Genomic DNA, 23,986 nt, shown 5'->3' with positions numbered 1-23,986 from the left:
ACTTGAACGATAACGACCATGAATCTGAGTGTCCGCATTAAGAATGAATCCTGGCGGGGATGGAGCAGGGATGAAAAATGGCATGCGAGCATCATTTAATCTTTCGTTTTCTCAGCACCCCATCGAGGGAAGGGAATCTGACATAATTCAAATGCAATTATCCCTTCCCCCCTCCCTCTCCTTCTCGTTTTATTTCTCTCGAGAAAGAGACAAGCTCAAGTAAGTTTGTTCACGAGACGGGCCAATGTCCAAGAGTTTAGGAGATCGTGTTATTGTCGAGGGGTAGGAATTGCAAAAGGTGTAAGCTCGTCGAGGGTTTCATCGGCGCACGCGGCGTCGAGGGGAAACTCAGGGGAAAAGAACCCTCGTTGCAGGAGCTCGCCAAGAGGGCATAAAAGCGGAGGTTCTCAGAGGTACATTTCTCACAGTGCGGCGCAAATAAAACAGTGAGAAAAGCTTACCATTCTTCCCCAAACATATCCAGAAGGTCCTCGAAGCACCGTCGTACCATTCTCGATTTTCCTTCAAGTTCTAAATTACAGGCTGAATAGCATACGTGCGAGTTCTTTTATTCGTCCAATTATTTTCACAAAAGGTAGCTCTTGTCCCGACGAATGGGGGCACTAAAAGAACCGGTATTTCGACAATGTTATTCGGTGTAATTTCAATCCAGTTCAAATAATTCAAGAAGCGAAAAATCTCTTTACTCAAAGCCGATGAATTCGGAGGAAAAAAATGGGAAATTTGTCGAAAACCGAAGAAACTACGAATCGCCGGACAGCTCGACGAATCCTTGAAAATCTGCAGTCCTTCGGGGAGGCTCGTAACGTCGTAATCGTTAGTTTTTGAGGATCCATCGAAGGAGCAAGCTGCGGGATACTTTTATTGCATATTCTCTCTGTTCATAGAGAATCTGTATCTGTGCAGCGTTGCGGCAAAGCTTCGAGAGCTTCGACTTCACCGGTCTTTCGCTCTCTCCCTCTCTCATTCATTTTTCCATCCGTTTCCAAGCCTCTCTCTCTTGCTCCCGATCTGGATTTAGCAACCCTCGACAGAGTGCGTGTCTCCGAACGAGAGAAGAAACATCAGCAGCGGGAGTGGCGCCTGCGCGCACTCGCGAAAGGCTTTCGCGTTCCTCGGAACACAGTGATTCGTGGAGCGCGAGCCGAGAGGGTCGCACGCTCCCTCGTATTGCTATCCGGCCGAGGCGCGCGTCCGGTTCGCGAGGGGGTTGTTTGAAGGAGACAACAAATACAGAAGAGTCATTTTAAAATCAAGAAATAATCATTCGAAACGTACGAACGGACGAAACGGTAGTTTTTTATCTTTGTTAATGTTTCCATGTACAAAAAATGCATAAATTTATGAACATTTGTATGAACTCGAAGTGTCTTGCACCGCGGTTGGTCTACTGCGTGCTCGCCGAGAAAGCGGTACGTTTAGTGAATCGTCAATACAAAAATGATAAACCGAATACGTACACACTAATTTCATGTCTTAGTCAATGAGAATTTATGTACTGATATTTATAACGATCCCTTTTGAATTGCACAGTCTTGTAAAACTCCAACCCAATGTAAAGTACTGAGAAAAAAGTCATTGGAACTACGAAACGTGGCATTAAGGGGTGCCAACGAAACATCTCATCGTCACAAGGTTAAACACGATTAAACGAATAAAATAATTTTAGATCAAACTGCAGGTTCATCCTCCCCTAAAACATTGCAGTTTACCGAAGAAAACTCTTCCAATAACATCGATTGCTATTGAATCAACCATTTTTTTTCTCAGTACGTATAAGCACTTCCTAATCTATCGAGGTTTTTAGGCTAAATCTTATGTTCCATCCTCATTTCTCAACTATCGCTTTATCCTCGTTTCCCTCTCTTCACACGAATCGCGATAGAGCCTTAACGTGATGAGCTTTTCGAAGCAACGCGACCTAAATGCTCTACGTATACACATAAGCATCGTGTAATCGTCGATTTTCACACGAAACGAGCCACATAAACTCACCCCTCCCCCCGAGAGAACTCTGCGAAAGCATGGTAAACTCTGCATCGCTTTCGATCTCTCTCTCTCTCTTTTAGTCTCTCTTTCCATCCCCCAGTCACAGATATCTTGCTGTTGCTCCATCTTCTTCCTCCTTCGATATTCTTTGCCCCTTCACCCTCTCCTCGTTGTGTATCCTTCCTTCCCACCCCTATTCTCCCCGCTTAAATAGGTCGACCGCTGCGAAGGAGGTGAGGTTATCGTCCTGTGAGGACGAGAGCCTCGTTCTCTCCGCACAGAGAATACGATACCTTTCAATGGCTTTGATAACAAGATAAATAAGCACGCATATATACACTCGCCGATAGAATTCTCTGCGGAAAAATTATCCCTAAAACCGTGGGGACGAATAGACTCGAAGAAGTTCTCACCATTGTTACGAATATCGGAATCAATGGAAACGAACCGAAACGTTTCGTAACAATGAATTCGGGGAATGTGCTGGTAAAATCATTCAACATTTTATTTTAGAATGGTCAAACTTGTTGTTACTCTTTTGTTATTTTCGTTGAGTTTGAGGAGCGAAGACGGAATTCCACAAATTTTATTCTGGATTCGCTAAAGTTTTTGTTTCTTGAGGAATTATTGTTGGCTTCCTGGCATTTTCGTTGAACTTGAGGAGCGAAGAGAGTATTTCACGAATTGAGTACCGATATATTTATCCTTTCGGAAGAGCGTAATCGGCGCGATTGCGATCGATAACTTGATTTACGATGGGAACGATTCATAGTGACTTAATTTGATAGAGATTCGACATTTTCACGAGATCGTTTGGAACAAGGGATAAAGGGAACGAGGGCGAATAAAGAGCGAAGAAAAAGAAGGATTTTTTTAGTGATTAGAGGGATCGCGTGATTCAGCTCCATTCCTCATCTATCTGGCGCGGTGTACGATGGAATCTCCGGACTTTCCGTTATCCATGCACGTCAAGTATCGTAAGTTTGGTCTGTAACTGGAGCACGCACACCCTGCTCGTCGTCTTCATATTCCCAACGACGCGGACAACGAAAGAATGTTTCGTAATTGGAATGAGTTTTGAGGGGAAAAAAATGAGATTGACATTTGAGCTGCTCCGCGTGTATTTGACGTCGGGGTAACGATATTCATCGGTTACGTTTACAAGGCAAACGCTATAAATTTTCATAAGCGAGAACCTCATGAACGATTAACACGAGAAATATTCTCATTTCGTATGTTCAGAAGCACGAAACCTTCGTTTTTTCTTCCTCCTTCATCTCGCGGAAAGCACACTCTAGAATTTCCGTCCTTTGTGCAACGGAAGCAGCGGAATGAAAGTCCGAAGTAGGTGCAAGAGTGCGAGGGAGCAAGAGGCAAGAAACAGGCAATATAAAAAGTTTCTCAATGTCTCGGAGCGCACCTCGGTCTAAGATCAACGGAGAATACCTCATCCACTGGAATGACGCTGCCTCTCCTCGGCCTTTATCCAACAACGAAGAAGCTAACCATTTTAAACCGTGTTATTATTACACTCTGGTGTCCCATGACAGAAAAAAGATCCACTTTAATCGTCCAGCTATTTGTGAAAAAGAACTTTTTCAGAGAGAGTCACAAAGAGGAGAAGAGCATTCTCTACGCGAGGGGTACAAACGCAATGATATTTTGACGGTCAAATCGAATGACGAAGTGTAAGATATAAAATTTCTTCGAACGGGGATATTTTCACAGAGCAATCCGGGACGGAAACAATATTTCACGAAAGAAAAGAGAGAGGATAACACATAAAAAGGGCATCGAATAAAATGGTGCGAAAATCCCTCGGCCCTTAAGATCGAAAGTTTATTTTTTTTCTCTCACCCTCCCTCGCGTTTTGAGCATCGTACACGAGGGTGTATATATTTATTTTGAGGGTATATGCGTCAGACGAGAATTGGTCTAATTTTTTTCGATCTCAAAACGCCCGAGTTTTGGAAGGCGAAACGTTTCGTTTTTTCCCTCTTTCCCATTTTCACGAGAGGACGGACACGCTCGTTTTTTTGTCAACGAAAAAGTGCTTGTCTCTCGATCTTCGGGTATTCGGCGAGGAGTGAGTCTCGCGACTTCCGAGGATATCTATCGGCCGGCCGAGGGGAAGCGAACGAACGAGATTTTGCGATGGAAAAACTCCGGCTAACCTCGCACGCTTTATCCAGAAACGAGATATTGACGACTGGAGTTTGTCTCTTCGGAGTCATATCCGCTTTAAAAGTTGCTCACGGTGGAGGAGAAGGACGAAAAAAAAAAGCTAATCGATCACGCTCGTGTGCTGGCTATAAGAAAAAAAAAACATACCGAGGACACGTGGTTTTACAGCCTAAAAATAATTTATTTCCCAAGTGCATGTATTGTCGCGAATATTCAACGGTACGCGTGCAATCAAAACTGGCTAATGACACGCCACCACCTTCAATAAAATCGATGTGTAAAGAAAAATGAGATTTTAATGTCCCTCGATCGAGGCGATGTCAGTTCGAAACAACGCAGCAATTTCGTCAGTCAATTAAATATCGAAAAAAGGATTTCGCTTCTTCCGGGACATCAATAATTCAATTCGAATCTTTTCTCCATGGAATTCCTTCAAATTTAGGTCAGTCAATATTCCTGGACTGATGAAAGAAATTTTTGTTCTAACCTTCGAATATTTCGTCGAATACCTTCAACGAAACATTTTGTCGAGGCAACGAAATTTTTTATTGTTTCAACGAACTTCCGTTTCGATGAAAAAAAAAAAACATTTTATGAGATTCAAAATTTAGTTGCTTTGAATGTTTCAACAAAATTTCGTTTTCAGCGCCAAGATATTATTCATTCGTAACACGAAAAATTCTTCCGATGCAATTTGGGCCGGGAAAAGAAATTTTTTTCATCAACTCTTGATAAAATTGAATCTGCTCTTGATCCAGCGGAAGAGAAAATTCGTATTTTATTATCGATTTTTTATGGGAGCGAAACTGCGCGTGCTCTTAAATGCGTACGTAATTCGATCGTACAATAGAGAGTTGGAGGAAGCTTAATAATTTTTATTGCTCACCGTTTCTCCGTCTCTCGCCCTCAATCTCACAGTCGTGAACGAGAGCCTCGCGCGAGAAACGGAAAGCTCGTAAATCCTTATCGATATCCGTGAGTTTGCGAAAAGCTCGTAGAGAAAACGAAGCCACGAAGATAACCGGCTGTCACATCGATGAAACAGGTGGGACAGGGTAATGGTTAGGTGGATACGTCCGCACGGGTTTGTAGTTGCTCCCTCGCGCGACCCTTCGCCTTGAACAACGTACGATCCGGCGACGACCGCCGGCTACCGTCCGCATACAATCGCCACGATATCACTTTTCTATCTCGCTTTTTATCCCCCCAGCTTTTCCAAAGCTTTCTGCTGCGCTATCTAATTCTCAGTATTACGAAAATACAAATTTTATTTCTAACGAAAAACGTCTCGATGTTGCGACATACTGTCGAAAGAAATCTCATTCGAAGCGTCCAAACTTCGATCGAGTTTTGATGACGATACCAGGGAATTTGCTCTCGGTAAAACTCCCCAAAAAATTCGTCGACCAGAAATTTCGCTTCTCCTCAAATACGTTACCAATAAATTTGTTTCTGCTGATTTGAAACACTGAAACGGGTGCGGTGCAGTGTTCGAACGCGGAGAGAGGCTTGGGGCGGAAGGCGAATAAGACACAAAAATCTCTTTAACATCTTCACAGGAATTTCAATATTAAAAAAACCTATCGATGAAGATTCACACGCAGACTCACATGTATCACACATGGAATCAGAGGCGTCAATATATGCCCGGAGGGACCGATGGTGTCCGATGGACTTGCAGAAAAATAGCCACGCAAACACGAGAACACACGAAATACACGCGGATGTGGAGCTAACGAATGCACACACAAAGGCAGATACGCACTCCCACAGAAATGAGTATTTCGGAGAGTGGATTTTCCGAGGGCGATTTTTTCGGTGCTGTATTTCCCGCGAATTTTCCGAAATGAGTTTCCCTCGAAATTTCCCTCGTGATTACTCCGATACGCTACTGCCAACAGAGTAATCACGATAGTTAAAAAACTTCAGTATACTTTTAATCAACAGAGTTTAATGGAACGACACTGCACACCGGATGGAGACGAAAAAACTGGACGGCAAACTGAGCGATCGAATCAACGGTTTGTCGGTATTACAACGGATTTTGCTGGTCCTGACTCCACAATTAATTTCGTAAAATAATTCGACGATATAGCAACAAAAAAGCGCCGCAGACTGAAAGCATCGCGAATTATTTGAGGTCAGTGGAAATAATGATGTCGAAATAAACATTCGTGTGGGACGCATGTTTATCATTCTCTGGATGATTGAGAGCTGCTTTGTCAAACTCGAACAAATGGATGGGACGTAGCGATGGAAAACAGTCGAAGAATGGTCAGTGACCATGACGTTTTTCCCGGCATCAAATAAAGCAAAAGCCCTGACGAGCTCGTCGGTAACGAGCTGTTTGAAGAAATCACAAATTCACATATTTTTCAATATTTTTGTCAACAGCTGGCAATTTTTTTGTATAAAATCTGCAGAAAATCGTCGTTGATGTATTCGGTGGTAATGAAACGCATAAAAAGGGGTGTGGGCGACCAGCGCAAGGGATGAAAAGGCCTAAATAAAGTGTTACGAAGTAATATATTTTCATGGGGTCTTTTTTTATGCGTGCTTAAACTTCGCTCGATCGTGTCTTGACGTTTAGACGAGTTACGATCCTTTTCATTTGTGCCTATAAATATGTATTTCCGAGGATAATTTACCGTCGGATTTTTGGGTGGCCGAGAAAAAATGTACCCTCGCATATTTCTCGGTCCTTCACCCCATATTTTCGTCCCTTAAGACGGGAATTGATCTCGTATCGTCGTTTCGAGGGAATAAACGCCTCGCTGCATTCGCAGCTGACTCATTCGCACAAAAGTTTTCTCTTATTCATCCCGAATTCAAACTATTTTGTGAGGCATTTTATCGGCCGGTTGAACGCTTCGGTTTATTGAGACATTTTTCGAAGGTCTGGCAAATGATACGAAAATTTAGAGGCGATAGGAAAAAATGTACAATTGTGAGCACACGAGGCGGAAACGACGTGGAAGAGCGTTTCCGCGGCTTCGACGCGACGGTGAAATATGCGCTGTCAGACTCGCTATGAGCATGTAAATACGGAAACACACGGTCGCGAGCAAAAATATCGTATCGTCTCGTAGATTCGTGACTAATTGATCGTTTAGCTCGTTTTACGCCGTGTTAACAAAATACCCATTTGCCAATAATATAACCCGGCCACTCGGAAAGCTTCGTGTATCATGCAACTTTCCTTCTCCGTGTATAGGGTAACGTGGGGCAAAATGGACACATGGGGCAAAATGAACTTTCCCGAAACTGAAATTTCCTAAAATGCATAAAATTTTTTTTTCGGTTCCAAATCATGTCCTGACCATAAATCATGGTAAATTGTTGAATTCCACGGTGACATCCCCAGAAAATTCAAGTTTCAGAGCAAAACAAATCCTAAACTACTTTCTAACTGTCTATTCCCTTTTTTGACTTATTTTTAAAAACCACAATAGTAATCAAAGTACGAATAAGGAAAAAAAGTTTTTTATTAATTTTTTACAAAAATCGCACTCATAGCTGACATCTTCGTCTTCAACACTCGTACACAAGGTGTGTGCCCATTTTTTGCACGTTACACGGTAAATCCAATCTTCGCAGAGGACAACGAATATAACCCTTCGCAAAAAATGCAACAAACGTCTTCAAAAGACGAGGACTTGGCTGTCTTGGTGAGCTTTTTTTCTGTCTGCTAAACTGCTACATTTCGAAAAACGTCGATATTTCGATTTTTATGCCTCTCGGAGGCTGCGTGTCCGTTGTGCCCCGGAAAATTTTTTTGAAGAAATTCCGGAAACTAGGGCCATGAATCAATGGTGGGACTCCGATATAGTGCGAATACGAAATATACCTCAGCACGATGGACCCAAAGTTGATTTTTTGCATTCCTCAAAAACATGACAGAAATGGGATATAAGATTTGACTCGTTTCTTTTCATTTACATCCAAGGAATGGAGCCTGAGTGGTCCCATTTCTTTTCCCATATTACCGAGTTGACATCCTATTCGGAAACAGTCGCTTGGAACGGCTGCATTTTGAAAAATGTCGATTTTTCGATTTTTATGCCTCTAAACGGACCGTGTCCGTTTTGCCCCGAAATTTTTCTTTTTTTTTTTTACGAAATTCGAAAAACAAGGACTGGGCATCAATTTTGCGACTCAAAAATAGTTGAAAGACCAATATGCTCATCAATGAAACTTGCTTAAATCCTTAAGTGTCCATTTTGCCCCACATTACCCTATAAACATAGAAATATAGAAATTCCATGTTTTGAGAACTCGGTGAGGCGATGTTTAAACTACGCGAGAGCTGGTGTGGCGAAAACGAGCGAGACGGTGAAACACGCAAGAAAGCTTGCACGAGCACTCTCCCTCGGAGCCCCGCGCGTATTTAAGCTCTATTACCGCGAGTTCCGCACTAACAATTCCACACAAGGCTGGCCTTACGTTCAGTTTGATCTTATCGAAAGAGAATGGGGGAGCCGGTTGATCGGACGATTACATCAAAGCTCGAAATAACGTTTATGTCGTCTCCCCAATTTTTACGAATCTTTTCTCAAGCTCTTGAGAGTCGAGGAACAAAAGGCGGGTCACGACGATATCCCTCGTTTTCTTTTTCCTTCTCGGCTTGAAGGAACGTTCGGTAAACAAAAAAATGATAGAACAGCTTTGTCCACAAGGTCGAATCTTCGGGCGCTTGCTCATAGAAAATTGCGTATGTTTTGCAACCCCTTTTATTTGGACCTTCATCCCTCGAGGATTCTCAGACATTCCAGCCTCGCATACGTCGCTTCGCACTTAACATTTTTCCTCAGGGACAAATATGGCGTGACTATTTATTAATTATTTCTCGGACGAATGCCTCGCTGGGGAAAAATAAACGAGATTGGAAACAGTCCCCCCGTTTCGTTGTATTTTCCCTTCGCCCGATTTTCTCGCGTGCCTTTTCCACAGAAGGAATTCGATGTCGAGGCGCATCGAGCAGTTGAATTTTTTTCGGCATTTTCAATATCGAAAACTTGAAAAAAAATAAACATGGTAAATTTTCAATTTTCTGCCCACTCGTCAGCCATCCGAGCAGAGAATCGATTTTTCTTCTGTCAATCCAACATCACGCCGTGCGAATCGTCGACTCAGCGAATTCAATTCCATTTTTCTCTGACAGCTGTCAAAGATTTCGATGGGAAAACATTGTTAATTCCCACGCTATGAATTTTCCCTGTTTCGAAGCTGATGGACGAATCCGCCCCAACGAACTTTCCTGCCGATACAAACGCGTCCTTCCGTTTTTTCCCATACACATGACAACGCTTTCCGTCCACGCCGCACCCTCGTTACGACTTTTATTAGATGAAGACCAATTAGGGCGATTCAGCGACTCCCGCGTATTTACTTCCCTTCCGCGCGTATGCGTCTCATCCTCTGTGAATCTCGGGCGGCTCAACCTGCTGTGGTCAAAATTGCTGAACCAATATTCGTTATTTTCTTGCCCGCCGAGGAAAATACAGAAACACCAACTTCGATAATTGCATTCCCGCGCTCGTCGAAGCTTGTTTTTCTAATTGACGAACGAGCCCCGGCAGCTGCGTCCTTAAAATTGCGAATTTTTCTAGAATAACAAAAATATAACTACGCTCAGCAACGAGGGAATTATAAATTCATAAACAAACCGTGGAATATTCCGCGTAACGTATTAAAATCGATCATTTACTGCCTCCGGACTCATTTAAATTTCCCAATTCATTTTATTCCCCCACCCAGCGAATTTAAATCCAATTTTTTCCATAAACCAAAATTCCTCATCTGCATAATAAATAATGAAAAATAAAACGCTCTCTTACAAGTCGACTCGATCGAAGATGCAAATCATCTTTGTCGAGCATTCGAAGCTCCCAGTGACGGACCCCTCCGTGTACCGCGGTTTCAACATTCCCGACGTTTTCATAGTCTCTCGTTACAAAGTAATCGTCACAAAGGCTGTAAAGCGAAATGAAAGGGAAAAATGAAATTCGCTCCGTGCAAACGTACACGGACGACGAGGCCTGCGCTTGTGAAAACGATTACGAAGAGAGCCTGTAAAAAATTAATCTCCAAAGTAATATCATCCCGGATCGGAAGAGGGTGAGCAAAAGAGATAAAGAAAAAGTGATTCATTAAAATCAATATTCTTCTGCTCGCTAGTCGTCTTTTCAAATAAGATTTATTGTATAATGCGCCGAGAAAAAAGAACGAGCAAAGTTAATTGCAGATTTTTCCTTCCCCTTTGACACGAATTTTCAATATGAATTCGTAAAATTTGGTGGGGAATGTTCGTCCGATGATTTACATAAATCATCTTCGTTCCATTGTCGCATTCGTCGCATTATTGGCTCGCGCTATTATCACCGTGAAACGCGTCCGGTTTCAAAACAGAGAACTCGCTCCAAGAATTCGAATATATCTGCTTGCGATTGAAACGTAGAATGCAGGAGGGAAGGAACAAAGTCGGGTTGACGGTGCGCGGCAGCATTATGAAAACGAAGATGCGAAGCGAAAGGAAGATCCCGGTGGAAGATACTCGATTATTCGTTTCAATTTCTCAATCTCCTTATTTATCAATGAAATTCGCTTGAGAAGCGAGGCGCAATCTGTGGGACGAAATTTCCAAAGTTTTTCGAACAATTGAATAGTTTCTGGAGGAAACTTCGGCTCGTTGGTGCACTCCAAAAAGAAAGTGTATCGTCAACTGTACAGTGACTCATAGAAACAAGAAAATATGAAGGAAAAAGAAGAAATTGTTTTCTTCATCCTGCTCCTGAGCCCCGAAATCGTGGCTTAGTCAAGCTATTTATATTTTTCCTCGGATATGGCATGGCTCGCAACTATCGAAAGGATACCCGTGCCAATCGATAGATCGATCGTTGGCTCCGTTTCTTTTCACAGAAGAAAGAAAACCTGACTTTCTGTCGAAGCTTTGCTGTCTCATTTGGGCTGCAGCTTCCCTCTCTCTCTCTCTCTCTGTCGGTCCGGATCTCTCTCGGTCTCTTTCCGCTGCTATCGTCCCAGTTTCGTCTTCCGGAGTTTCTCTCGCGACGTAAACTCTGACCCGACGATCGATCACTCGACGTCGTCTTTCGTCTCGATGTCCCAGAATTGTGTACCCGTATGAGAAAGCGACTGGGAGTAGGTTAACGAAGGAGCAACAAAGTACTTGGAAAAAAGTGAGGTTGGATCGGGGGAGCCTGAAAAATGGCTTTAAAAAAAAGTTGGAACGACTTCGTTACCAAAAGATGTGGTGAGAATGTTTGCGCTCATTATCGAATGTGATTTTGTTTGTTGCAGAAAGCTCGGAGCGCGGTTGATACGAAGGTGATGACGAGAGGAAGGGTGTTTTGAAAAAAGGGGGTTTTTTTATCCCGCGTCGCACTTAACCCGGATAGTTTGGAAGCTGCACCGCGAGAGCGGGGCGGAGCATCATCTTCGCCCTCGCATTTTCATCGACGTTGGAAAAATTTCCTCGATCATCAAGCGCGCGCGGGGAGGATCGGGGGCGTGTGGGCGGAGGAAAAATAGAGAAGGATCTTAAGAGGGTCTCACCGGTGGCGGGGAATCCTCGGCGAGATGAACCCTCGGGGGATAAAAATTCACGAGTAGAGAAAGATAGAGAAAGAGAGGAAGCCGGAAGAAAGGAGGAACGAGTATAGGAAGAAACGTCATGGGAATTTGGCATGTTATCGCACGTGCTGATCGCTAGACTTCCGATGGTCACTTGAATTCGTGCGAGAAATGCTTCTGGCAAACTCCGATATAAATCGGCGCAGCTGTTGCACGGTCAAGTACGCCACGAAGCGGCGATTCTCTGAGCTCGAAGAACGCGGTGAAAAATCTCTCGACGTCAGGACCACTTTTTGTCACGCTCGTACAACATTTTGGCGAAATTGCTCAAACGAAAATTCGACAACATCGACAAACTGGGCAACCAGAAAGGGGAGCTAAAAGGGCGTTGAAGCACAGCCAGCGTTGAGATAAAAGAGCCTCGTGACGGAGGGGCTTCGTACGGCCCTGGCGCGGCTGCGGCACTGCACCCCACCCGGGGGCTCCCTGCCAAACACCCCGAATCCACCCTCCACCCCCGAGCACAAGGCCCACGTAAGTAACATAAAAAAATTATTCCATCATTCCTTATCAATCTTGGCAGCAACAAAGAGCGCGCTTATCGTGTTTAACAAAAGTATTAACAGAACCATAAAACCTCTGAGAAAGAACACGAAATACTCGACTCGGTGTGTTCAAATTTACGGCATTTTTACGTCCCTTCGTCTAAAAAAAACTTTATAATCCCTCTTTTTTTCTCTCTCAAGTTAAATGGAAAATTCGCTCTTTAGAATTCATTTCTTTGAGGTATTTTTATTTCAAGATCATACGAGTCGACTGATGCAAGTTTAAAAAACGAGTAAAAACATCCCCGTTACGTAAAGTGGCCTGTGCAAATCCGTTATCAACTCATCTTTTTGTGCTCACTGTACCAAGACCGACATTTTTGCAATGAATGGAGAAATCTTTCGGTGCACCTGTGACCATTATTAGCTATGAGAAGCTTACCCTCATGGATTCTTGTTCCGCGAGTGAAACAATTCATTTCGCTTGACAATGCGAATTTGTGGGATAGAGATTCGTTCGCGGTTGACTAATTTATAAGGCGATCGAGTTTGATAAACGACTTTATTCGAATTAATTGGCCATTTCGTTCCCAAGGGGTAGCACACTCTCGGCCGAACAGACACGATCCCTTTATACTCTTGCGCGTTCTCTCTTTTCCTCGGGTCACGCACTACCCGTGAAATTAGCACGGATGCAAGGGATAAAAAAGGGAGTTTCTGGGACCGAGAATCGAGGGATGAAGGTATAAAGCGAGAGAGAGAGAGAGAGAGAGAGAGAGCACCGACGAGTTCGGATTCACCCTCTTCTGGCCTTGGGGATTCCTGGAATCTAATCAAGACTCCCGCAAATCGTATCCCGCCTTTATAGTCTCTCAAACGTACGCGGGCAAGCTCAAATGTATACATTTTAGACCGCAGAAGGATTGTTGCGAGAGCGTTATCATTGTGGCCCTCTTAATCGTCAGCTCTCATCCGTCTCCTTTCTCTCTTCCTCTCGCTCTTTCTCTTCTTTATAAATTAGATAACGCCCGACTGCGATCAACAAAAGAGCAGTCAAAGTACCTTAATAAAAGAACAGTGGCTCGCAACTAGTCGCAGAACTCCGAGCTTCGGAACAAGCAAATTAGAAATTTGTACCGAACGATTCACTGAATTCTACAATTAGTTCGATGCTGTTTAATCAATCCAAATTGATCAAAAGATTAATGGAAGCTCGCCTCAATGGCCTTTCGAGCCTGATCATCGGATATGAAATCCTTGTAATGCTCAAACAAATGGACCAATTAGTAATTACTTTATAAGCATAATTATTATTGAGGAGAGGACTTAACATTTTTTTGAGTAGTTCGCTCGTTCTATGACTAGTCAAGTTCACAACTACTTTTTATGTCGATTAAATTCAAGTCTAAATTATTTATAATATTAATAAACCTTACATTGAGAATATTTTTATCACAAGAATGTGATAAAATGCTTTAAGAATATCATAAAAGATAAAATTTATGCTTCAGCTTAACTAGTTAATGAGTGTGTCGGTGCCGGTGACGCTTGAAATGAACATAACCTAGGGAACACTTTTATTGCGCGAAAGAAAGTTTACATCGACGTAATGCCACCGAGAAAAAGGGATGGTCAATTCATTAAAAAAAAGTGAAGCTACTAGACGAATGAAAGCACGTGAGTCTGTTTCAAAAATAATTTTGATGAAATTCCCGTGATTCCCGAATTTGCCCGAAGTTCGCTCTCTGCCGTTAGCAGTCCAGCGTAATGACTGACATCCGCTTTCGGCAGGTCAAAAACTCAAGTTTTTTCATGTTTTCTTCCTCAAAAGCCCCGTAAGAATGCTTTTTTTTTTAAAGAAACGAAATCCGTGATAAATTTTCTTCACGATGTAAACTTTTCCGAAGCTCGAACACCGTAAAATTTTTTCACAATTAATATTATTGTAACTTGTCCCATAAGATACCGTGTTAAAAACTCAAAATTGTTTATGAAATAATTCCAAATTTTGCCCCCTAAGAAGCCCGGCACTGTGCCTGTCGTTATCAGGGGACCTTAAACTATCATTTACCACAAAAAAATGGACTTTCACCCTAATTATCGAACGGCCGAACTCTTTGATATTAAAATGACATTTTGCCTCAACGAGCCTCTGAAAAAATTCAACCGGAGCACTTTCCGCCGTTCGTTCGTAGCCGAATTTGGTCCTACGAGCCCAGGAACATTGTCACGTTACCAGTAAAAATTCGCAGTGTGTATTTCGATGCTGAAAGATATTGAAACATATACCGCTTCCAGTAGGTCATGGCAGAGGTAAAAGTTTTGTGGGAAAAGGATACGCGTAACAAGAACGAGCAGTTATACCTTCGTAAAAGCGAGTTCGTATACATCCGAGCTTTTTCGCTTCGTCTATCTCAAACCAAGAGAGAGAGAGAGAGAGAGAGAGAGAGAGAGAGAGAGAGAGAGAGAGAGAGAGAGAGAGAGAGCAATGGCTAAGATTATTAGATTTGTAAGCGGTGGAAAAGTTGTTTTTCCGATGGCACGAGAGACGAGTTCTGCGTCTATCACTCCCGACGCATACACGTGGACAAAGTTTTTAAAAGTACACCACACCGATGCACACTTGTACGTGTGTTTGTATAACTTTTATATAGGAGAGGGGATGCATCAGCGAGATGTCCACAACGAAATTTTCCTTCGAACGAGAGTAAGTTGAAAGGGGCCCCCGGGAAAAGCTTCTCGGTTACTCCCGCGATTCCTCGAAACGTGTAACATTTTATTCTTTTGCTACGTGCGCGTGCTCGATGCTGTATCAGTTTCTTTTGTGTACATTCGTATATTTTGTCACATACAAAACTTTTATCCGCGAGCATGCTCGTCCAACCCATCCGATTACAGAGTCCGTTATATAATGGAGTCGTTAGAAATCACGTGTGTTACACGATACACACTTTTCCGCACTTTTCGGATGGAAAAAGAGACTCGATGTTTTTATTGCGAGTTTCGTTCCGACTCTTTTAGCAACGTCGGAATGATTCTTGTTCACCGGTGGACGGATGAGGTATCGTAATTTTTGCCAAAGTCCGAGTCCGAGTGACGTGTAATTTTTCCTTTTTCCCTGTTCCTTTTGATGGATGGCTTTTTTGTTATAATTTTGAAATTCGAGTATTCTTCTTGTCCGGGGAAAACGCGGAGTTGCGAAATTCTCGGTCGAACATTGACTTCCTCCCTCCGCGCGCGGTGTGCTCTCGTAAACTTATAGCTGCGCCTGTCTGACCCAGAATTTTGACGGCTCGAGAATCGAGTGAGAATTTCCGCCGCTCGTTATTTCTCAACGGAAAGCATTCGCTCCAAACCCTCACTGCGAAAAGCTCACTCGCTATAGCTCACCCACCCTCTCTTTCTCTCTTTCTCTGCCTTTCTCTCTCTTCCGCTCTTCGCAACCCTTCTCGTCCTCAATCCTTGATCCTCTGTGCTCTATCTTTGCAACATATTTATTTTGCGGCTCTCCCACATGTTTCGCTTCACGAATACATTTTCTAATTCAGCCACTTTTTGCATAAACCCTTCGCATATTACTCCGGGTCTGTAAAACCCATGCAAAAAATTGCTCAATGCTCAGGGGAGCGTGACGGTTAAGCAGAAACTCTCTTTTCGATGAAATTTTTCCCATTCGTTGTTAAAATACGGCTGATCTAACGTGGGGGTTGAAAAGTGCAAAAATTCGAAATTAATCGATGGAGATTATTTCAAGATGTTAGTCACGAAAGCCCCTCACTTTTTCCTTCTTCCGGTCTTTAGGAACAAAAAACATGACAAACGATTGTCACGATAAAAATTGCATTTTCTATCGCGACATTTCGTAAATTGCATTTTATTCTCGTCACTATTCATATTTTAACCGGAATAAATGTATTACCTCGCACAAGGCAAAGAGAAATTCCGATAGGAGTCTCCGGTTTAATTTTAGGAAACGGGCACAAGGACAGAATTCCCGTGTTCTTCCATGCTATCCGCACTCTTTTGCGTGAACTCGATTTTCGGTTCGTGTAATAAAGTTCACAGCTAATCTTCCTCGTAAAAGAAGCTTTCAAAGTGAATATTTCATTGGCAGCTTTGAACTCCTTTTGACTCGTTTACTGATATTTTTATGCACGCTGCAAGAGTAACTCCTTAATTGGGACTCTTCATTTTCGACGGTGTTGCATATTCTTATGGCGAGTTGAACGGTTCAATTGGTCACCGCGTTCGGTGGACGAGCATTTCGAAACAGTTTTTCAATAATTCAATCAAACCTTCGAGATCGTGCGCTCAGGTCCCGCGATATTTGTTTGATTTTTTTTCCGGATCGTGAAACCGAATTCGCGAGTGTGCTATGAGGCAGAATTTTCATTCATAGGTTTCTATGCAGACTCTGTCTCTGCTCGCGCGTGCGGGAAAGGACATGAAAAATTCGTCCGAATCTGGGGTCGCGAAGGTCTCGGAATGAAAATTTCACAACGAATCGTTCCGGCGGCGTCGTGCGAGTGTGTGGGCTTCGTGTGCGAATGTTGCCAGTAAAAATCTCGTCAGGAAGCTCTTTATTAGATGATTTCGCACGTGTGAGAGCTGCACCGCAGCGAGATTTATCGCCAGAACATTTTTACAAGTGGAGAGAGGTGGGGGAGGAAAAATAAGGGCGTCGAGTAACAGAGTGCTCAATTGTGGTGAACGTCCTGAAAACGAGAGAAAATGTCTGAGCTCACTTGGGAGTGGAATAGACACGAGTCATTTTTATTCCTGAAGTCTCCTGACTTTAACACATTTTTGAAAATAAACTTTTGTTCATCGCTCCGTAACACGACGAGAAAAGCGGTGGGCTGCAATACCATTTTTGCTCATTTTCTCCCTCGCCGCTCGCGCACTTTCCTTCCTTCATTTGTTTCGCCTTGACAAAATACCAGCGAGTGAAAAGATTGTAGCCTCCAAGTTATTATCTCCCTCCCTCTCTCTCTTTCTCCAGGGGCTGCAACGTTTGCTTGTGTCTCGTAAAAAAATAGTACCGAAGACAGGAAAAAGCTCGAGGCTCGCGCCGGGGCACACCTGTGCAGAAGCCAATAACAATATTGTTTCTAACCTCACCAGCGGACATTCCCGAAAGAATGCACCGAAGAAACAAAAATACCAATATGCCGAGACACATCCATCTCAGCCGCGAGGCTCTCGCTCCGATCCTGTAGCACATTCAACAACACAACATGTCAGAAAATAAAGAGAGAATAAACGTTTTATTCGATGCTTTATCTCCGTTTTATTCTTGTTATTTGACGCATTGAAAATGAGCAGCAAAAACACGGGGCATTTTGTTCCAATTAATTTCCCGTCTATCCTCCAGTAACGGAAAAATTCCAGAGTAAAAATATAGTGTGAATCAACAATTGTGTCTTCTACTGCGTGAATTCTGTGAACTACCAACTTTTTCATCGGGATAACCGCGACGAAATTGCATTAAAACTATTTATCGGATACGGATGCCCGGCTACCTTAATTCAACGAAAAAATTGGCGTAACGTTCCTCGGTAATATTCAACGGCGCAAATGAACCGGAAAACTCACTCGTTGGCTGCCTCGTAGAGAATTTATTCAAAAAATCATATCGAGACGCTAAACAAATTGAAACCTCTTGAGCACGTGGTCCCTAATATCAAGCTGCAATTTCGAGGAAAAAGAATGAAATTGTTCCCGTTTCAGTCCATTGGACAAAATGTTTTTTCTCCTCTATCCTTCCAGCATTCGTCCGTCGTTCGACCGTTGCCCTCGAGATCAAGAGAAAAGGAGCGAGAGAGAGAGAGAGAGAGAGAGCTCCTCGAGTCTCCGGAAGAGTAGTGTTCCACCGAGCGAGAGCCTCGTACACTTCGTGCGTCTTACAAGCCCGAGTTATATACGTGCGATAAAAGTCCTCCCAAGACCGTAAAGTTTGGGATAACAAAGAGAGAGGGTCAAAGTGGTTGAGCGAGGGAGAGAGAGCGAAAAAATAAAGGACTGTAAGGGTAGAAGAAGAAACGTCATTGGAGAAGTATGGCGATGTGACCTTATCGCGAGTACATGAAAGGAATGAGAAAAAAATCCTTGCGTGGCGGAAGCACGAGGACGGTACAGAACGGAGAAGAATTCTCTGGAGAATATCCCGAAAGGATTATCCAACCGCGAGATTTAAACTTTCTACTTTTGTGTCCCTTCTGTGGAGCAGCATTAAGACAATCTTTTTTCTCCGCGCTCTCGTTCGCATGCTTCTCAGCAACGTGACCTCTTTTTTAACTGTAAAAAATATAAACCCATTTCAGAGAGGGAAGCCATTTTCAAAGTAGCCAAATAAACGAGCCCGTTGCCTCGATTCACCTGTAAAACTCAGCGCACATCGATAAATCATTTTTTTCATTCTCCTCTAATAAAAAAACAAGTTTTTCCATTCGTCTGGCAAACCTTCATCGAAAAATCCTCGTGTACGTGTACACGAGAGCATTGGTTTGTTACCTGCTGTTTACGTGTACGTAAACGTGGCATTTACCTTTTCCATTTCAACATTCAAGGGACATTGAGCGAATTTTTTATCTTCTTTTCTCCATTCGCTGAGGAAAAAATGGTAGGCATTCCCCTGAACTCGTACGTCGAGTAATCCGATAGAGGATATATTGTGCAGCTCTATATATATACACTCATGTAGATATCGTCGCATATAGGAGAATTTTACGAAAGCGACGAACAGCGAGACGAGCAATCGTATAACTTGCCCTCACTATACTTCATCGCACTCTCTCTTTCTCTCGTTATGTAGGCCGCAGTAGTTCTTAATTGGCTAGCTAGTAATTAATCTGGAGCTGGCAGGGCTGTTATCCACGTATGTACACGTACATACGTACGAAGACCCACGTGGATATAGCCAGTCTCAATTCACTCTCTCTCTCTCTCTCTCTCTCTCTCTCTCTCTGGGATCCTCTCCACATGGCTGCTCTCTCCGACATTTCCGAGCTGCTCGTGCATCGCTGCAAATCCTTTGTTCGCATTGGCCATTGTCGCACAACACAGGGTTACCATTCCTGAACTGCGGTAACCGATCTCCCGTGCGGGGACAGTATGAGCGCGTGTGGGACGTTCGCAATGCCGACGTGCCCCGAGCGCATATATTTAAAAAATATAAGAGCGAGCAGCGCACAACAAACGATTGGACTCGTATTATTCTTTTCCGTGGCATTATGCACGTGTAACTATTTGAAAAAGAGGTTTTATTGCACTCCCACTCGCCCGGAGCTTTCGTGTCGCTCGCTCGCGTGGGGCTCATCGCATTGAAAAGTCATCCGGGATCCCGGACGCATCGCGACGTACCATTAACCTCTTTGATATTCGTCGCGAAACGCGGATCGCAGTTAATGAAACGAAATTTTAATTAACCGCGCCCCGACGCCAGATTCGGTAGTAACTCGCTTCGCCGAAATCCAGGATTTTCATCTCGCGAAAGCGTGTGGGGACCCTCACTCCGGGGACACTCGGAGACACAATTTATACTCGCCGCCATAATGATCGTTTCATTCATCGGTTAACGCCCGCTTCCATGGAACGAGGACGAACTCCAATTTCGGTATTGATGGCCCTCAACGGAAGAAGGAAACGCGGCGTTGGCACGTCGCTTTTCTTCCGATACGCGACAAAATTAATGGACTCGTGACATCGAGGCAAATAATAATTCGGAGGAAAAACGACATTTTTCGTGCGAGAAAGATGTTAAGGAAGTTCACCCGAATCTAAGGGGAATCGAAGCTTCCAACTTTGAGAGTTGAAATTTGGAAATGTGCTAGAAATATACAGCGTCCATGTATTCCCGGAATTATTGTAGGATCTACCGTCTAATTGTCGAGAAAACAATTAACGAAGATCACATTTTTTAAGGGTTATGCACAGGCTCTCTTATGCCAGGCAGACTTCCTGTGCGATCATTTGGATGCAATGAAATAAGATCCTCCCAAGGAAAAAGAAAAACACTTATTTAAGGTCAACGAGTAATGACGACATGAACAGTGGAAGGTTTGGCAACACCATGAGCCAGCTGGTTTAAATCATAATATTAAAAATTGATCAATCTCAACAGATAAGTTACACAATATATTAATAATTCCGAGAATAAATTTTGATCGTTTCTTTGATCGTAAAAAGAGTTAAAAAGTTCAGTTGCTTTATTGAATCACAAGTAACGCATGATCTTTCTTAAGGGGTGACGAGCGGAACTTGTTCACGAGCCGCATTCACCTGCATCAAAACTTTATCGCAAATGAAACTGGGTCATGAATATTCGTCGATGGGGGAGAGGCATAAAGGGAAAAATGGAGGGCCGGGGTGGGCCAAAATAGCAGGGGGAATGACGAAGCCATTTAACTATGGTTAAATGGTCGCGGAGCGTTTCGCGTCACGAAGGCTCGGTCACGCAGCAATCCTACCGCAGTTTCTCGCGCGTTCGTAATGCAGCAATTGTCAAGCCGGAAACGCGGTGTTATTTGTCAACAGTCGGAGCGGGGAGCGGGAGGGGAGAGCAATGGAGAAAGTCCGGAAGCGAGAGAAACGTTAACTGTGCGCACAAAAACATATAGACGCGTGTATGCTTCATAATATATGTGGACGTATGTATAGAAAAGGGATGAAACAGCTCCCCCGAACACGTACTTGAGCCCACTCGAGAGAGAATCCACTGGAGATTTAACGCGGGCGCGGTGTGTAACGCACCGGACGCCAAAACTCGCAACAATCGCTTGCTACGACGTTGTAACCAACGGGTTGGCCCTTTTCAACGGAGCGTTGAGTCGTACTACTGCATGAGTATTTCCTTCGTTCTGCCACTCCGCGTGGTAAAAGCAGGCTATAGAAGCGTCAATTAAGGAAATTCAGGATAGCATACGAAAAATACATTAGATTATATTATTCGAAGTTATGAATTTAAAATTTGCGTGAATTTGCGTGAAAATTTGGAGAGGTTACATTGCCAGATAATTGAAATATTCATTGTTGAAAATGACAGGTTAAACATGGGTTCTTATGGAAGCTTCGAAAAAATAGAGAACTTCAACAATAAATATCTCCATTTCGAGACGGTGAATCATCGGCATATTCTGCTAGGAGTTTAAGGTATGCCCGAAGGATTGTATTTTATGGGCGTCTAAATTAGATCGATTTTCACTTCTTAATTAAAGATATAATCACTTTAAATTAATATCAGAGTTATTCGTTCGAAATTGTAAACAAATTTTTTCGACTTATTTTTTGGCGAATGAAATTACAAGGCGTTAATTAATCGGGGATCCATCACTCATTGAACCCGAAATTTCATTCGTCCCTGGCGAAAATACTACAGTTTTTTATGTAAAAAGGGGCCAAGCCAAGAAGAAACAAAATGCCGAAATTAGCAAATGTGCAATGAGGTTATACGAGTGCTCATCACCAATTTCGTTCAATCTTTAACGTAATATATTTTTATCGAATTTTTTCCCCGACCTTCATTATATACTTCATTATTATTGTGTACATTTTTCATAAACTTCGTAAGAAGCAAAAGATTTTTACGCATGGTCCCTATGTATTTTTCTTCATATTTAAACAAGTTTATCTGAATAACCAATAAAAGACGAACCCTTTAAAATTTGAAATGCAAATCACTCGACTAGCCATCTAAACCCTATAAATTTCAAGACGTTCTTAAGAAAATTGTTTCCAGTTTTAACTACCTTAATACTGTCTTGAGCTTTCTGTTTAAAAAATGTTCTTGTGCAAAGTTGGAAAATAATTTTTCCATTATTAAAGGCTTGAAGCTCCTCAATCTTGCATGAAAAGCCATTTTGTCCGAGGTTGTAAGGTTACCTCCAAGTTCATTTTCCATCAAGCTTACCAAAACCCCAAACGAAAATTTTAAGGCCGAATGGCTGGTTATTTTTAAAACTTTTCCTACAACCTGCGAATTTTCCGCTCCCAGCTGACCCGCGACTCGATCCTCTCTATTTGTGGGGAAGAACAAAGCCCATTCGCCGCCTCTTTTAATGGGTCATGTTTGTTGAAGGAAGACACATCGATGGAGGTAAATTCTCACCGGTACGGATGCACTCCGAGCCTGTGGATGAGGCTGCTTCTGGTATTCCTAAGCCTCCCCCCTCCGACGAGTAAGGGATTCGTGGCCATGCTCTCGTGGCTATATGGCCTAGTAGAGTCATGCACCGATGAAAGCAGAATCCAGAATCCTATGGATAGTCTCACTACCTGACGTATAACTCTCCTATTACTGGCCCACGAAGCCGTACATTGTTACATACGCGCGTCCTTCTTCACTCTGTGTGTACGTATATTCGATCGTGCGATGAGAAGCGCAGATATGAACCGTGCTCAACTGCCCCAGTATCTGAAATTGTGGGATCCGATAATGACGCATTGCAGCTCGATCACATTTCCATTTCACAATTAAATTGATTTTTGAGATAATTGAATCACGCCCCGGCACTTCCTCTCCCAGAGCGGCCACACTGCGAATCGAGATTTTGACCAGTTGACCCAATAGAAAAATCAAAGTTCTTCCGCGTTTCGGCTTTTCGTTAAATCACCTGGTCAAAACAGAGATTGCGAAAGTCTTTGACCCTCCCAGAGCGTCAGGCCTCATATAAAACTGCATCGGTCAGTAAGGTCGGGCTTCTAACTGCCTGGTTTAATCAAGCAAAGTTAGACTGCACTATAGATACTCCCAAATCGAGAGATAAACCGCTTTAACCCATCGAAATATCAATATGAATCCGGCCTTTCGTACGTGCTTTAGTTATCGCGGAAAAAGTGAGTACACATTTGTTTTTCATACTCCAAACGTTTCATCCTTTCAAAAGGAAGCCAATATAAGATATTTAAGGTGTTGAGTGCTGGATTAGTTCATTAATTTTCCTCATTTTACTCCCCAAGTACCCGGTGCTGCGCGCACCTAAAATAAAATTTGTATTTCCCAACAAAAAACTAAAATGTCGCAGTGGATTCGTAAACTGTAAAGTATTTCGAGGTAACAGGTTATTTTATGGGAGAAAAAATGAAATGGTTGAAAATACAAATTTCTAGTGGGAAGTTTGCAATACGTGGAAAGACAGCTCGATGGAATCCGTCATCTGCCTTTGACGAGTCTGTTTTTCTTCTTTTATCAACTAGCCAATCCTGTTTTAACAATGTTCCAACTGCTGTTGGGCAAATATACGGCGGGGCTCTACCGCAGGGTCGAGGAAGAAGCTCTCAAAGTGTATTAATCATAGGTCCAGTGACAGAACGATACGTTGTACAAACGCGGAGGTAGATGCTCGGAGAAATGGCTGTGGAGAAGAAAAGCGCTCGTTCGCCAGTGGTAATATCCTGTGTCGGGTCAGACGATGCTCCGGGTGTACGTGTATTGCTCTCCGTTACACAAATACTGCAAGCGCCCCGTGTTTCCAGGAATTTCAAGTCCGATGTAACGGTACAGAGATCCCCTTGCGATCTCGTTTTATTTCTATACTATTCCATTGCTCTTTTTTCACCGGATATTTTCCACTCGTATTCCCAAATGGGTCTGGCCCAACCCAGTTACCTCGCACTATTCTATTTTGCCTCGTCGAAATTTCATAAATCGCTCTGTGGCT

At 43.0% G+C, this 23,986-nt stretch overlaps 1 long non-coding RNA gene across 1 annotated transcript; it reads left to right on the top strand.

The window, feature by feature from the left end:
* The first annotated feature begins 1,163 nt into the window (after window positions 1–1,163).
* On the top strand, window positions 1,164–17,501 carry LOC122417408 (uncharacterized). The gene is made up of 3 exons (XR_006262286.1): window positions 1,164–1,433; window positions 11,512–12,318; window positions 17,332–17,501. It is a non-coding gene; the product is annotated as an uncharacterized lncRNA (long non-coding RNA).
* The last annotated feature ends 6,485 nt before the right edge of the window (window positions 17,502–23,986 follow it).

Source organism: Venturia canescens, chromosome 10, assembly GCF_019457755.1.
Source record: "Venturia canescens isolate UGA chromosome 10, ASM1945775v1, whole genome shotgun sequence".
Taxonomy (NCBI): domain Eukaryota; kingdom Metazoa; phylum Arthropoda; class Insecta; order Hymenoptera; family Ichneumonidae; genus Venturia; species Venturia canescens.
The sequence above is the reverse complement of the archived record's forward strand: the minus strand, read 5'-3'. Positions and strand labels throughout refer to the sequence as shown.